This window comes from Carya illinoinensis, chromosome 4 (genome assembly GCF_018687715.1).
Source record: "Carya illinoinensis cultivar Pawnee chromosome 4, C.illinoinensisPawnee_v1, whole genome shotgun sequence".
In the NCBI taxonomy this organism is placed as follows: Eukaryota; Viridiplantae; Streptophyta; class Magnoliopsida; order Fagales; family Juglandaceae; genus Carya; species Carya illinoinensis.
The window spans coordinates 5319519-5336592 of record NC_056755.1 but is presented as its reverse complement, the minus strand read 5'-3'; the positions used below and the strand labels follow the sequence as shown (position 1 = coordinate 5336592).

Here is a 17074-nt window from a genome sequence, read left to right as displayed (position 1 = left end):
TTTAGTCTATGGCATTCAAAACAACTAGCCAAAAGTATGAAATACACACAGCAGACCATAGGGCATACAGACCCCATTTCAAATCTTAATACAGACCAACTTATTTTTAGTATAGACCAAATTAACAAATCAGATCTTAATACATACCAACTTATTCTTGAGCATACATTCTATAGACCACAAAGCAAATTCCATTTCAATAATATGCTTTCCCCACCATCACAAATCAGACCAGTTCTGAAAATGAAGCAAATAATAGACATAAAAATGTATCAAATCCAACTTTGACCCAAGCTAACTGAGATCCTTGATGCCAATTGCAGTCGAAAACTCCAAAAGAGTTGGGTTAAGTCCAATACTATAATCAATAGTTGCATGAGGATAAAGATATTGAACATCCAGTTGAGGTACAATACAAAGAAAAATGTCAAATATTTAACCATTAAAATGTCAGTCAAATATGGACAGTAAATTTATAAGAGTTATATCTCACATTAATTAAAATTCATCATTATGGTTAAGAATTTATATTAAAAAAGTATAGATCTAAATGGTCTTGCTAATATCAATTCTACATTTAAGAGTGTCATGAAGGATGAGAAATCATAATGGCATGTAAAACATGTCATAATCGTAAACAAGCAACTACTTAAGGAGGAGGGAAAAAAAACAAAGAAATGGCCCAAAACAAACTAGTAGAATCACTTTAAGCCTATCAAAACTACAAAGGATACACATATTTTTTATAAGTAATAAGGTTACTGTTAATGCAAGTGTGTCTTAGTGATACATTGGATCCATATAAGACATGTAATAGGCACATTTAATCCATTACATCTTTGGCTCAATTAAACAAATAGAACATTGATCGATGAGAATCAAGTATTCATGACATAGGAAAACTCACCCTCTAATTTCAGCAAGATCTCCGATGAGCTCATAGCAAAGAGATAATAGAAGTAAAGCCTGAATGCTGGGACATCAACAGTTCTCCTATTCAGGTTCTTCAGTCGAGTGACGCTTACTGAGGCATGAGCATTTGCTTGAGAGACAACAATGTTATGTTTTACACCATGTGTCCAAGGTTATTTCTTTTTAACACCTCAATCTATTAATGTTACCTCATTGTATCTCTTCTGATCAATCATAATTACTAGGATAAGCAAATATATAACAGTAAATCTCCAGCTTTGGTAATGAGTGTTTTCCAAGGGTTTGAGTTGTGGATGTTGCAATGTCAACATCCATGTCATGTACATCGTCCTCTAACCAATCCTCAATAGTTGAAGTGTTTTAAAAAAAAAAAAGGAAAGCAGTCAATTTATCGAGAACAGGAACTTCAAGAAGAACCAAAATCACAAGACCTCCAATGTTACCTTTGAAAGATACAACCACAACCGATTGTGCAACTCAGATCCCGGGGCAATAGCAAAACTAAGGAACGCAGAAAGAACCTACGCATTTAACTTTTGTCTTAGCGCCATGGTGAGTCGGACCACATGCACAATTCGTCAGACCTCCTGAGCATAAGAACCAGTCAATGAGAGACTCAATCTCCTTCAAATTTGAAGCATTATCCATAAAATATAGATTTCGCCCAATCCAAATGAAACATTCAAACTTCAACACCAAATTTCAATTATGAAAATGCAATCAAACCCCAACTAACCACTTTAGAAATTTAACAAGAAGAACATAGATTTAGACCCAAAATACATATGATAACTTTACAGGTATGTAAAGGATGATGTTACGGTGGAAAGTTGATGGAAGAGAGGAAGTTGCTAAATTAGAGGGAGCTGGGAGCTCCTTCATCTCTACCTCTTGTGTCATGTTCGACGAAAATGGACCTTGAACTGGGCTGGAGATAGGGTTTTGCGTACTTGTTTAACACTCCAAGTCGAGAAGAGATGGGAGATAGAAATGGAGAAGGAAAGGAATGAGATTAAAAGAAAAAGAAAAATTGTTAAAATAGATTAACGGGCTGTTGGGAGGGAAGAAAGGAAGAAGAAGAGAAAGGGTATGAGAGAAGAAACAGAATCACGGGTGAAATGGGAAAAGGCGGTTGGAGGAAGGATTTTGTAATAAAATAATGGGATAGATTGTAAATAGTAGGCCTTCAAATATGAAGTTGAAAGTAAATATATTGCAGCTCAAAGTTTGAGCTTTTATGGTTTATCGAATCCAATGCCAGCGTTTTAACCCTAAACCTCTTCAAATTTTAAAGATTCATTCATTTTTTAGGGACTGATGCCAATACTCTTAAAATGGAAAGACATGAAAATCAGTAAAATAATTTGAGGCAAAATATTTTATTAAATTTAAAAATAAATAAAAATTTAAATAACAATATTATAAAATTAAAAATTTATTTGAATATAATTTTCAAATAAAAAAATATTAGTCCTATTGAGAAAAGTTACCAATTTTAGTTTTTATGGCTAAGGAATTTTTTTTTTATCATTTTATAATTTTTTTCAAATATTTAAAAAGATTTAAAAAATATTTTATAAAAAAGTTACACATTTGGTAACTACAGTTTTCTTGGTGAGTGTAGCATGCTCCTTTTTAATATAATTTTTATTTTAAATTTTATAAAAAAATGTATTAATTTTTGAATTTTATTTTAAGATTTATAAAAATTATATTAATTTATGTATTTAAATAATAATTAGGTAATAAATAAATGATTGGATGAAAATCTAAAATTTAAAATTTAAAATATTTTAATATTTGAATGGAAATAAAATTATAATTTTTTAAAAAAATTTTAAGGTTGTGTTTGGCCACAAGAAATTTTTATCTTAAATATAAAATTCTTATCTCATCATTACAACTTTCTCAAAATCTTTATATAAAATATAATAAACAATTTAACTTTTTCTTAACTTTTTTAAATTCTAATACAATAATAATATTAAAATATAATATTTTAATATTTAATTTTAAAATTTAAAATTCTTATCTGAAAATTCTCAGTGACCAAACAGTAAGAATTATACAATTTTTGTAGTATAAAAACAAGGCCTCTTAACATTTCTTTTCTTCGAAATATTCTGAAGCTAATCATAAGCGCATATGGTACACGCAATCTTATCCTGCATGACAACGAGAGCTCAGTGTCACGGACTTAGAATTTCTTCACTCGACCCGTGCGGCCTTAGGAGGCTTTCTCTCCCACAAAGCTCCTAAGTAAGCCTTCTAAAGGACTCAAGACAATAGAGAACAAACTAGAGAGAGAAGATAGAGAGAGATGCTCTAGAGAACTTGTTTCTCTTATTGCTTGGTGATTTATACAAATGAGAGCCCCTCTATTTATAGGGAACTCTTGGTACAAAGAATGGTTGGGATTGTGACACTTGTCATCAATCCAAGGGTAAAGAAGTTTCTAGATTGCTACTCTAGAATTGTCTACAATGCCCTTTCTAGAACACTACTCTAAATTGTCTATAACACCCCTTCTAGAACACTCCACACAATTCCACAAGAATACAAAGGACTAGGAGGCTTCTAGAAGGGTAGGAAATTCTCTAGAATTTCTAGGTGGTGACATTCTCCCCCACCAAACTTCGCGACGTCCTCGACGCGGTGTCTTCATGGAACCTTCGGATGTGATTTTCAAATTGCCACCACGACTCCTTTGGTTCCCAAGTTGGAACAACACTGGTGCCCCATATGGTGCCTTTGAGGGTTGGATGAATCCGGCATCAAGTAGCTCCTTCAGTTGCCTCCTTGGTTCTTCAAGCTCTGGAGGTGACATGCGATAAGGTGCTTTGGCCGGTGGCTTGGCGCCAGGTTCCAACTCAATCTGATGGTCCACCTTTCTCCTAGGTGGTAGTTGCTTGGGCAACTTTGGAGGCATGACATCCTCATAGTCCCTAAGGACTTTTTGGCTCTCCTTAGGTGGAGGGGAGGAAATCTTCACTTCATTTTCCTCCATAGAAGCCAAGTACGACACCTCGCCCTTCTTCCATCCTTTCTTGAATTGCATGGCGGATAGAAGCTGGGTGGTGTTTGGCTTGGACACGGTGGGTATCATGCATGGACCGCCCTCCAAGATACACACCGAGTTGTAGTGGGGAAGAGACACTACATTGAACTGTCTCAAGAACTCCATCCCCAATACGATGTTGAAGTCATCCATGGGAGCGACGGAGAAATCCACCGTACCTCTCCAAGTGCCAAGTTGTAGCTCCACCCCGTGAGCTATGCCATCAAGGGGTTTGGCCTCAGAATTCACGGTCTTCAGCCACCCTTGACCCTTCTTAAGAGGAATCCCTAGCCGTGTGGCCTCTTCCTTCTTAATGAAGTTATGAGAAGCTCCTGAGTCGACCATGGCGTGACTCTTCTTCCCATTGACGAGTACCTCCACAAACATCAACGACCTATCCTTAGTGGTTGGCTTTGTACTTGCCTTAAGGGAGTTGAGAAGTTGTAGACACCCCAGGTGTGACTTCTCTTGAACTTCCTTCTCTTCCAACATGGCGTTAAGGGCCTTTCTCTTAGGACAATCTCTAGCCCAATGTGGTCCGTTACAAAGGAAGCAAGCATCCTTTGGCTTCTTGTCCTTTGAGTAGTCCTTCTTGCCCTCCTTTGATGTTGAAGGCTTGTCTCCACGGTCTTTGTATTGTGGCGGCTTGAACCCCTTCGCTCCCCCACCCTTAGTGTGATTATCCTTTGAAGACTTGGGTTTTGAAGAGTTGTCACTCTTATGGTACTCAAATTCTTCTAAGGTCTCTGCCACGGTCAGGGCGGTGGAGATGTCGTTGACTCCACGACGCTTGAGTTCTTGAGCCACCCAAGATTTGAGACCGTCGATGAAGTTGAAGAGGAGATCTTCTTCACTCATGTTTGTAATTTGAAGCATGAGGGCAGAAAATTCCTCAACATAGTTGCGGATAGAAGAAGTGTGCTTCAACTCCTTCATTCTCTTCCGCGCATGGATAGCCACATTCTCGGGATAGAATTGCCTCTTGAGTTCACGCTTGAACTCTTCCCAAGAATCAATGGAGCAGGTACCCTTCTCTATCTCACTATGCTTACGACGCCACCAAGTACCAGCAAGATTAGTAAGATAGAGGGAAGCAGTACGTACCTTGACACGCTCGTCTTGCATGTTCAAAGCTTCAAAGTAGCGCTCCATGTGCCACATGTAGTTGTCAAGTTCTTTGGCATCCCGCTTGCCATCGAACTCTTTTGGTTTGGGGGTATCCACCCTTGGTGTCGCCATCATCCCAGCTCCGACGACGCCCCCATTAGCCACTGCCCGCTTGCATATGGCCCAATCCGCCTTGGTCTCCTCTAGACCGACGCGGTATTCCTCCATTTGCCCATGGAGTTTCGTTAGCTCCCCCAAGACCCGGTCTTGGAAAGCAACGTTCTCAACACGTTGTGCTTCGATGGTAGGTTGGATGGTGCTTAGAATGGACTCCTTGAGCGACTCGGATTGTCCTTCCAATCCTAGCTCCTCCATACCTTGCTCCACGATGTCAAGCCGGTCCCTGACATCCGCTACTGCCACTTCCATCCTGGTCACCGTGTTGTCGAGGGTGCTCACCTCCCTGTGAGACTGATCCCATTCCTCGATCTTGGCCAATATCTTGGCCATGGCCCTCTCGATCCCATCGAGACGAGACTCCATAGATGAGCTTGAGTCCTTCGACCTCTTGCTCTTTCTTGTCTCCTGGACCTCCATGGTGATCTCACTTGGATCCGCCATCCTAACTTGGTTGGCTCTGATACCAACTGTCACGGACTTAGAATTTCTTCACTCGACCCGTGCGGCCTTAGGAGGCTTTCTCTCCCACAAAGCTCCTAAGTAAGCCTTCTAAAGGACTCAAGACAATAGAGAACAAACTAGAGAGAGAAGATAGAGAGAGATGCTCTAGAGAACTTGTTTCTCTTATTGCTTGGTGATTTATACAAATGAGAGCCCCTCTATTTATAGGGAACTCTTGGTACAAAGAATGGTTGGGATTGTGACACTTGTCATCAATCCAAGGGTAAAGAAGTTTCTAGATTGCTACTCTAGAATTGTCTACAATGCCCTTTCTAGAACACTACTCTAAATTGTCTATAACACCCCTTCTAGAACACTCCACACAATTCCACAAGAATACAAGGGTGACATCAGGGTGCTGTTCCCGAGGCTTGCACTGATCTCTATTACTGTAGAGGCTGTACGTCTTCACCACTTTCCACAGGCTGTCCCTATCCTCTTGTGGTGATTTAATTATAATAAGATAAAAATACCATTTTCGTGTGTAGGCTGAAACGCATGCATTTGCTAGCTCAGCGCAAAGGTGTTTGTCCTTTTATGGGCTTCTCTCTTCATTGTGTGTTGATTATAAACCATAGATTGTTGATATGAAAATCTCCTAATGCCTCTTCATGAGATTAGGTACTCGTGGCTACTCCCATATCAATTATTATGTAATTCATTAATAATTTTAAAAAATAATTGAAGCATCAATCTTTTTTTTATATTGACGCAAAAAATCTTCCACATATTTATTATATGTATATATTGAATGTATTAATAAAGGAGACGAATCTAGGTCAGGGAATCAAGGAATCTTAACGTGATGCATGCTACAATTATTGTCCGGACGCTTAAAAAAAACATAAATAAATTGTTGTCTGGACAATACGTCGAGAGTCGAGACCGGGACCCATAGCATTTATTCTTCCATGAAAAGGCAAACCCAACTCAGAGAAAGTAAACGCACTCAGGTCATTTGTTGTGAATGATGAAGCTAATTAGACAAAATTGTAAGAATATTTTATTTTAAATTTATCCTACTTTTCAACCTCATAAATATGATGGTATCGATCGCGTCCCCAACAATTAGGAATTTGTTTGAATATATAATTTAGACAAAATGAAATAAAATATTTTAAACAATAATAATAATTTTAAATTAAAATAAGATAAAATAATTTATAAAAAATATATTTAAATAATAAGATCATATGAGATAATTTTTAATTTTTAAAATTTAAAAAATGTGTCAGTCTCACTATTTAATAAAATCAGCCAATTGTCTACTATTTACGTACGGTTTATGTGAGATTATACTGTTTATATATTGTCCATGTCATATTTTAACTTTTTATTACTGTTTATTTAAAGAGATATTTTTAAAAATTTAAAGATAAAATGTAGTGTATTTGGATAAAAATTTCTTGATTTTATTATTTGGATGGAAATAAGAGTTCAATGTCTCCATTTATCCCTCCATTCCTTTTGAGATTTTTATAAAATGAGACGGAGTTAATTTAATGAAAAATATATCTTCTTCGTGACATATAAGCGTAGGTATCATGGACCAGCACAAATATATATTAATTAATAAACAGAAATGAAGAAAGCTAATATATAATAGAAGAAAATTACAACCAAAGATATTACAAGTTTGGCGTACAATCCAACAAAAATAGATCATGGGATATCCGTAAAAAAACAAAGAAGGCGCAGAAGAAATAATTACCTGATTCATAATTAACACCTATCTTGTATCTGAACATGGTAGATGTTAATGGCCGGAGTTGCAATTTGGTATATATCACGTGGCTTTACAGGCCTTCAAGACCTTTGGCAAAAAGTGAAGCAAACACTTCCATTTCAGGTTTCTTCAAAACCAAACCTACTTTGACTTCTCCAGCACTACCTCTACTTTCAGAAAGAGATATAGCCACTGTCTTATCTATGGATAGGATGTCCACCTTCATTGGCATTCCCCACCCAAAATCAGTATTGTAAAGCTCAAATCAATTGAGGTGAGCCCGCAACCCCAATTACTCTTAGCATTTTTTCACGGTGTGAACACTATTTCCAACCTTTTTTCGGCCCCAATTAGGACACCATCACCAAACCTTTAGATAGTTTCGCTTAGAACATTCACATTTAGATTCTCGTAAAATTCTTTATAGTATAACTAAAGATCATATTTTTTAAAATATTTTCTTAAATTTTATTCATTTTTTAAAAAGTTCATACATCTCATCCCCTATCTCTATTTCTATTATATTAAATAATATTTCTTTATTTTTTATTACTTTTTTCTCTCACTTCCATTTATAATCTTAACTATTAACTCTTTTGTCTTATTATCTTCTTTTCAAATATCATATTCTACTAAATACTTATACGATTTTGAACACCAAATACAGTATTATTTTCCAAACCAAAATTCGTAGTAATTTTTATAATATTATTAGTCCCACACATCTATTTAGTAAGGATTGGAAAAAATATAAAGACTAGTTACATACACACATAATGCAACCTCTCTCTCTTTTTATCAAGATGTCAAGTGTGCCCTTGCTGCTACTGTTAAGACAATCTTGAAAAGAGGCACTACAACGAAGAAGGAGCTCAAACATCGTCCACAAAATCCAATTATTTTATGAGATGCAGTTTACACTTCTGGAGGAAAAACGAAAATGATCAACCATTAAGCTTGAGTAGAAGATAGCCAACTGTTATTGACAACAATGTCCTGATAATTGCCTTCTTCTTTTTTTGTAAGTAGGAATTTTATTCTCATGCAGCAATTTGGGCGAGGGCAAAGTACAGGAAAAAACATCTAGTTAGGAAGAAGAGGGAATATAGATACAAGGACTCATGAGCATTAAGATCACTAAAATCTCTCACCATTGTCCCAAGAAATAATGTGTTGAGAATGTCCTGGTAATTGCTACCTGTACCATTATCAAATAGGCCACTAAGTTCGGATCCGCTCCAAGGTCACTTGTTGTGAACTTAAGTTTTAAGGTCACCAACCTACCCTGAGCCAAGGCTCATCTCATTCAACTAGACGAGAGAGGACACAAATTCACAAGTGCTCTCAGAACATGATCAATTAGTAATGAATCGTGTCAGTAATACTCCCATAAATTCTACCAGAAATGATCAATGGTTTTAATATATTTGCATTCTACAATAATAACACAGACAAAGTTGCATCCTCAAGACAAAATTAGAGATTAAATTCAGAATACATCCTCAAGACAAAATTAGAGATTAAATTCAGAATAACACAAATAACATAATCGGCCACCTGCATTTTGGCTTACTCTAAAGGTTGAAACTCAGACATTTGAGCTTAGACTAAAAAATGAAGATCATAACAAGTGAAATTTAAGGATTTTCTTTTTTCTTTTTGCTTGTAGCTTAATAAGAAGTAGCTAAGGAATTGTAATCCTGCTCATTACTCTAGTTATCTAAATTTAACAGGCAAATCTAAATAAGTTTATTAAAGGTTAAATAGTGTACAACTATGAGTGAGTGAGTTCATGCTTTCAGCTTAATCCAGTAAACAGTTAGACCAAGGCACAAACCTTATGTTACTTCATTCAATAACAAATTCTGTTAAAATAAAGTTACAATTAAAAAATCATTTGCAACAAATGGAGTATTTCATTCCTCGCAATTAATATAGAAGAAAAACTCAATGAAGTTTGTACGCAATATAATGACCACAGAAGAAAGAAAAATGGTTTTAAGCTCAAGCTCACGTAGTTTATCATTAAGACCATCTATACATAATATTCGTACAAATCCTTAAGGTAAATAACCAAAATTAACAAAGCAGATCACGCAAAATCTAAACCGTTGCCGACAAGTTCATCGCTAGAAGGATTGAAACATTCGCAGCTCAATATGAAACTACGAAGCAATTAGACCTTTTACACTCGATCACTTGATCAGCTTAATATAATCAATCGAAAACTAAGAATAAATATAAATCCCGAAACCTTAGAATTATAAATAAACATAAGAAGATTAGACTATAAATAATTTATCAATTAAAAAATATCTTAAGTTTCAACCAAGAAAAATGACAGAGCACTTTCCATTACTCCGAATATCCGATCATCCCAAATAAAAATCCAACTAATCCACACAACCTTAAACTCCAACCCAAAATAGTATAGTACAAAAGAAAAAATCCACTTGAGCCAAGTAAAGTAGTATATTTTACCTTCTTAAGCGCGAGGGCGAGGCGTTTGCTGTCAAGCTTTCCGGGCATGGAGTCGAGTTGGTCACGTGCACAGCGAAAGGCACAATTCTGCAAAGAAAGAGGCATGCCACAGGCTCTAACGCGCACATTCAAGCAGTCATGCTGCTCTTGCTGCTCAATTGCTTTATTCTTCTATATTAAACCGTTGAGGAACTTGCTCCTCCTCTCGAGCTTTTCTTCTGCACCCTCCATTTCTTTCCTTTCATTGGTTCAGACTGTTGAGTATTGTGGAGTCTGGTCCACACGGCTCGAGCGGAGGCATTGGCTGCTCGAGCGAAGTCAAACAGAGTTGAACGCTCGATGTCAGCTCGACAGTGAGCTCGAGCGGATGCGGGAAGGAAGTTCGCTCGATGCGCGCTCAACACGCCGCTCGAGTGAACATGTATTTTATACATATCTAGGATTTTTTCCTCTGTTTGACTATATATACGATTATTAAATCATATGACTGTACTGTAGAACATTGTAGACGTACAATGATCGCCCCATCTTTGTAGTGTGTGATTCCTCAATAATAAAATCCTTTGTAGCTCCCGTGGACGTAAGTAATTTTTCGAACCACGTAAATCTTGTGTTATGTGTGATTGTTTTCTCGTTCCATATTATTTTTCACTTTATTGTTATCGTTTTTCACAACAATTAGTATCAAGAGCCAAGGTTCGGGTATGAGGAAAAACGATGGCTGGAGATGATCAAGTGAAGGCATCGGGGATCGAGAAGTTTGATGGCACGTATTTTGGATACTGGAGGATGCAGATAGAGAACTACCTCTATGGGAAGAAACTTCATTTTCCACTATTGGGAAAGCGACAGGAAAAGATGGTTGATGCTAATTGGAACTTGTTGGATCGACAGGTTCTGGGGGTTATTCGATTAACCCTATCGAGATCCATTGCACACAACGTCATCAAGTAGAAGACGACTGCAGATCTCATGGCGGCTTTGTCAGGTATGTATGAAAAGCCGTCAGTGAATAACAAGGTACATTTGATGAAAAAGTTATTCAATTTGAAGATGGCAGATGGTACGTCTGTTGCACAACATCTGAATGATTTTAATACTATCACAAATCAATTGTCGTCTGTTGAAATTGAATTTGATGATGAGATACGTGCACTGATACTATTGGCTTCACTGCCAAATAGTTGAAAATTCATGAGAATGGCTGTCAGTAATTCTACTGTTAAATCTAAATTGAAATATGATGATATTCGTGATTTGATTTTGGCTGAGGAGGTGCGCAAGAAAGATTCAGGCGAGACCTTGAGTTTGAGTTCAACTATAAATGTTGATTCTCGAGGGAGATCACAAGACAAGAACTCAAACAGAGGAAGATCAAAATCAAAGTAAACGGGCAAAAGCAAGTCGAGGCCTTGTCAGCAGGCAACTTGCTGGAATTGTGGCAAAGCTAGCCACATAAAGAAAAACTGCAAAACCTCTAAGAAGACCGAAAATGATAATGCTAATGTGGTAACTGAAGAAGTACAAGATGCACTATTGCTTGCAGTTCATAGTCCAGTTGATGATTGAATACTGGATTCAGGGGTTTCATTCCATACATTTTCCCACCGGAAGCTAATGCGGAACTATGTTACAGGTGATTTTGGGAATGTGTATTTGGCTGATGGAGAAACTTTGAACGTAGTGGGCATGAGAGACATTGATATTGCACTTCCTGACAAGAACAAATAGACCTTGCAAAAGGTCAGGCACATTCCTGAGTTGAAGAAGAATCTCATTTCTGTTGGACAGCTCGATGAATGTAGTCATTCAGTGGTGTTCTCAAATAGCACCTAAAAGGTCACAAAATGGGCATTGGTACTACCTTGGGGTAAGAAAACTGGTACACTATATATGACTACTAGTTTGATTGACACTATTGCTACTACCGTTGCAGAGAGCACAGCGGATTTGTGGTATTGCAGGCTTGGCCATATGAGTCAGAAGGGTATGAAAGAACTTCTGTCTAAAGGCAAGCTACCAGAACTGAAGTCAGTTGATCTCAGTATGCGTGAGAGTTGTGTTATGGAGAAACAAAAGAAGGTTAGCTTCTTGAAAAATGGCAGAACACCTAAGACAGGAAGACTGGATCTAGTGCACACAGATGTGTGGGGTCCTTCCCCAATGGCATTTCTTGGAGGTTCTCGTTACTATGTCACGTTCATTGATGACCATAGTAGGAAGGTATGGGTTTATTTTTTGAAGCATAAATCTGATGTATTGAATGTGTTCAAAATTTAGAACGTCATGGTTGAGACAGAGACAAGCTTGAAATTGAAATGTTTGAGGTCTGACAATGGTGGTGAGTATGTTGATGGTGGGTTCAAGGAGTATTGTGCAGTTCTGGGTATTAGAATTGAGAAGACCATTCCTGGGACACCACAGTAAAATGGAGTTGCTGAGCGTATGAACAGAACCATTAATGAGCGTGCTAGAAGCATGAGGTTGCATGCTGGACTATCACCCACTTTCTGGGCAGATGCAGTCAGTACTGCCGTTTACTTAATAAACAGAGGGCTATCAGTTCCATTGGATTGTGGATTGCCTGAGGAGGTTTGGAGCGGGAAAGAGGTCAAATTTTCTCACCTTAAAACTTTTGGCTGTCTTTCTTATGTGTTTATTGATTCTGATGCTCGTAGTAAACTTGAGGCTAAGTCAAAAAAATGTTATTTCATTGGCTATGGAGACGAGGCATTTGGCTATCGTTTTTAAGATGATCAGGGTCGGAAGATCATAAGAAGCAGGAACGTGATTTTCAATGAGAAAATTATGTACAAGGATAAGTCTAGTACAACTTCTGTAGTAGCTTCTCAAGAGTCCTAGTTTGTAAGATTGGATGACCTACTAGAGGTCACAGTGCAGTTTAGAGATGTGAGTGACGGGGAGAGTGGGTCCAGTGCACCCATTCCTCTTATTCCGCAATCAGTTTCAGAGCCTTCCACTCCTATAGCTACAGTTCGCAGGTCAGTTAGGACTATACGTCCTCCACAACGTTTCTCACCTACTTTGAATTACATTCTGTTGACAGATGGTGGAGAACCGCAAAGTTATGAAGAAACCTTGCAAGATGAAAATTCTAGCAAGTGGGAGCTGGCCATGAAGGATGAGATGGATTTCCTGTTAGGGAATCAGACATTGGAGTTGACAAAACTTCCATCAGGGAAGAAGGCATTACACAACAAGTGGGTGTACCGGGTGAAAACTAAGCATAATGGCAGTAAGAGGTACAAGGCCAAACTTATTGTAAAAGGCTTTCAGCAGAAGCAGGGTATTGATTACTATGATATTTTTTCTCCTGTGGTGAAGATCACAACCATCAGGATGGTACTGGCTATGGTTGCTACTAAAGATTTATTTCTTGAGCAGTTAGATGTGAGGACGCTTTTCTTCATGGAGACCTTGAAGAAGACATCTACATGCACCAACCTGAGGGGTTTATAGTACATAGAAAGGAATGTTTAGTTTGTAGACTGAAAAAGAGCTTGTATGGCCTGAAGCAAGCTCCTAGACAGTGGTACAAGAAATTTGATAATTTCATGCACAGTGCAGGGTACATCAGATGTCAGGCAGATCATTGTTGCTATGTCAGGCACTTTAAAAATTCTTACATTATTATGTTGTTGTATGTGGATGACATGCTTATTGCAGATGCTAGTATTGATGATATCAATAATCTGAAGAAGCAGATATCAGAGCACTTTGCAATGAAGGATTTGGGAGCTGCAAAGCAAATCCTTGGCATGAGAATTGTCAGAGATAGAGTCAGAAGTACGTTGAGACTCTCACAGGCTGAGTATGTGAAAAAAGTAATCAGTAGGTTCAATATGGACAAGGCCAAACCAGTTGGCACACCCTTGGGTAGTCACTTCAGACTCAGCAAGAATTAGTCACCAGAGTTAGAGGAGGAACAAGATTACATGAGTAAGGTTCCTTATGCCTCAGCCATTGGTTCACTTATGTATGCTATGGTTTGCACAAGACCAGATATTACCCATGCAGTAGGAGTTGTGAGTAGATACATGAGTAACCTAGGAAAACAACATTGGGAAGCAGTGAAATGGATTCTGAGGTACCTAAAGGGCTCATCAGAAACCTGTTTGTGTTTCTCTGGAGAGAGCTTGGAGGTGCAGGGTTATGTTGATGCTGATTTAGCTGGAGATATTGATAGCATAAAGAGTACCATGGGCTTTGTTTATACACTTGGTAGTACTGCAGTGTCATGGGGTTCTAATCTACAGAAAACAGTTTTTTTGTCTACTATAGAAACTGAGTATATCGTAGTGTCAGAGGCTGCAAAGGAGATGATATGGCTACAGGGCTTCTTGGAGGAATTGGGTAAAAAGAATCAGAAAAGCACTCTCTACAATGATAGTCAGAGTGCCATATTCTTTGTCAAGAATCCAGCATTTCATTTCAGGACCAAGCACATTCAGATCAGGTATCACTTTATACGATCATTGTTAGATGATGGACAATTGTTACTTGAGAAGATTTGTGGAAGCAAGAACCTGCTGATATGTTGACAAAGGGTGTTAGACTTGAGAAATTGAAGTTGTGCGCAACTTCAATTGGTCTTCTAGCATGAAGACAGAGGCAGTGAGTTGCAGAGGTGAAAGATATCATGTTTGAGGAAAATGTCGATACAGCGAGTGTACCAGTCTCCAAGTGGGAGAATTGTTGAGTATTGTAGAGTCTGGTCCACACGGCTCGAGCGGAGGCATTGGCCGCTTAAGTGAAGTCATGTAGAGTTGAACGCTCGGTGTCAGCTCGACAGTAAGCTCGAGCGGATGCGGGAAGGAATTTCACTCGATGCACGCTCGACACACCGCTCGAGCAAACATATATTTTATACATATTTAGGGTTTTTTTTACCATTTGACTATATATATGATTATTAAATCATATGGTCGTACTGTAGAATACTGTGGACGTAGAGTGATCGCCCCATCTTTGTAGTGTGTGATTCTTCAATAATAAAATCCTCTACAGCTCTCGTGGACGTAGGCAATTTGTCGAACCACGTAAATCTTGTGTCGTGTGTGATTGTTTTCTCGTTCCATATTATTTTTCACTGTATTGTCATCGTTTTTCACAGTACAGACCCTCATCACTTGGAGGATTAAACCTCTAATCTCTTCAATTAGCGGGCCACAGCTATAATTTCAGTTTTTCATTTGTTTGAAAGGAGGTTTGAGAGAGAGAGAGAGAGAGAGTAAGGAAAATGTGCAGAGTAAAAAGATGGGAGAGTGCTGGAAAAGAAAACAAAGGTCTCGAATGTAGTGATCACAGACTTGATCATGGCGTTGGAAGGAAGAAAAAGGGAAAGAGAGAAATCAGAGGAGAGAGAGAGAGGAAAAGAAAAATAGAAGAAAATTCGAAAAAGACAAATATATGATAGAGAAAATCAATGTTTTTCGCTTACAATTTATTTTTGGGGAGCTGCAATGGTGCTGAAGTGCGAGAGAGAAAAGACGTGGGACAAAGGTGAGAATGCTGGCGTCCACAGTAAAGGCAAAAAGGTATTTGGTGTCCCTTAGTCGTTCTGCCTTCGCTAGACAAACAAACGTGTAGGCACAAGTTAGTGTATACGTCGACAGGTGCAATGGTTGCTTTTGTTTATTCTTCTCCTCCAGCATGCTTGTCACGATCAATTGCTTGAGCTTTCCTAGGTTGGCACGAGTCAACTTGAAGGTGCCTCGAATCGTATCCGGTGTTGTTTTTAGTTCCCATACCATTTATAAGCTCTTGTTATCTGGATCATTCTCGTTCATCCACTGGCTCAAGTAGATTGCTCAGCCCAATTGGGTCCTTGATAACCATCCTGTCATAGCACGGTGTTAGCTCCGGCACCGAGGATAGAGCATCTCCTCCAAGTTTGCACAGGTGAGCCCATGACTTAATAAACATGGTTGAACTTTTCCAGTCAAGAACGGCATGGTGCGAGGTGATTCCAATACAAAATTCGCAGTTTGAGAACGTTGTGACCTGTAAAGCTAACACCGAACAAGCTTCAGTGGAAGTTGCCAAGTGGGGTACGAGAGGATGGTATTCGACAGCTTCGATAAAGTTGTCGCCTGAGAGATGGTAGAAGTTGGCGTTAGACTCAGCTACAGAGAATGAAACTACATCGCCCTCGGTGTAATCGATGATCGGTTTGTGGGAGTCTTTCGGCCATGTGAGGGTACCTGCAAGTGGAAGATATTGCTGGAGGGTGAGGGAGAGCGAATCTTTTGAGTTTTGGAAGAATGGTATCCAGAAAAGGTGTTTTGAGTATGAGAGGTTTCGTAGAAGAAAACACGCTGGAATGGAGCAAATCTTAGCCAGAGTACATCAAAGAAGGTAAGAGGAAGAGTGGTTGGAATGGCCGAGACAGTGGTGTTATGTGCGAGAGACACCCTACAAACCTCAAGTATTTTAACAGGATTTTTGGTTGCCATTAATGGAGAGAGATGCAAAAGTCCAATGGCAAACCTAAGCTCCACACAAGTGCTATAGTACTCCTCAGATTTCGATGCACACCAACTTGCCCAGTTAGTTCGACATTAAACTCTTTTCGATGAAGTTTCAAAAACCTACAATTTGTTGTAGGCCTGATGTTATATGAAAGATGTAAAAGGATGCTCTCCCAAACACTGATGAGGAGACAGTAATTATTATTTGTTTGTTTTAGAGGAGGAGAATTGATATTAAAGTAAAAAGTTAAATAAAATATTATTAAAATATATTATTTTTATATTAAAATTAAAAAAATTAAATTATTTATTATATTTTATGTAAAAATTTAAAATATTATAATAATTAAAAAAAATGAAATAAAAAATTTTATAAAAGTGAAAGATGCCTACGTGACTTTTCAATTTTCCCGTGCCACAAATATTTCCACTTCCAATATAAAAGTGAAAGAGGCCTGCTTGACTGGAGGATAGTCCTATATGTATTCCAGCGAAGTAGTAACCATTTAGGTTGCGTTTATAAGTTGAGTTAAAGTGAATTGAGATTATATAAAAATTAAAAATTAAAAATTGAATAAAATCTTATTTTTAATATTA

The 17074-nt window shown here is 38.0% G+C and overlaps 1 pseudogene; it reads right to left on the bottom strand.

The window, feature by feature from the left end:
- Positions 1–7575: 7575 nt before the first annotated feature.
- Positions 7576–16642, bottom strand: LOC122307500 (annotated as a pseudogene).
- Between the last annotated feature and the right edge of the window lie 432 nt (positions 16643–17074).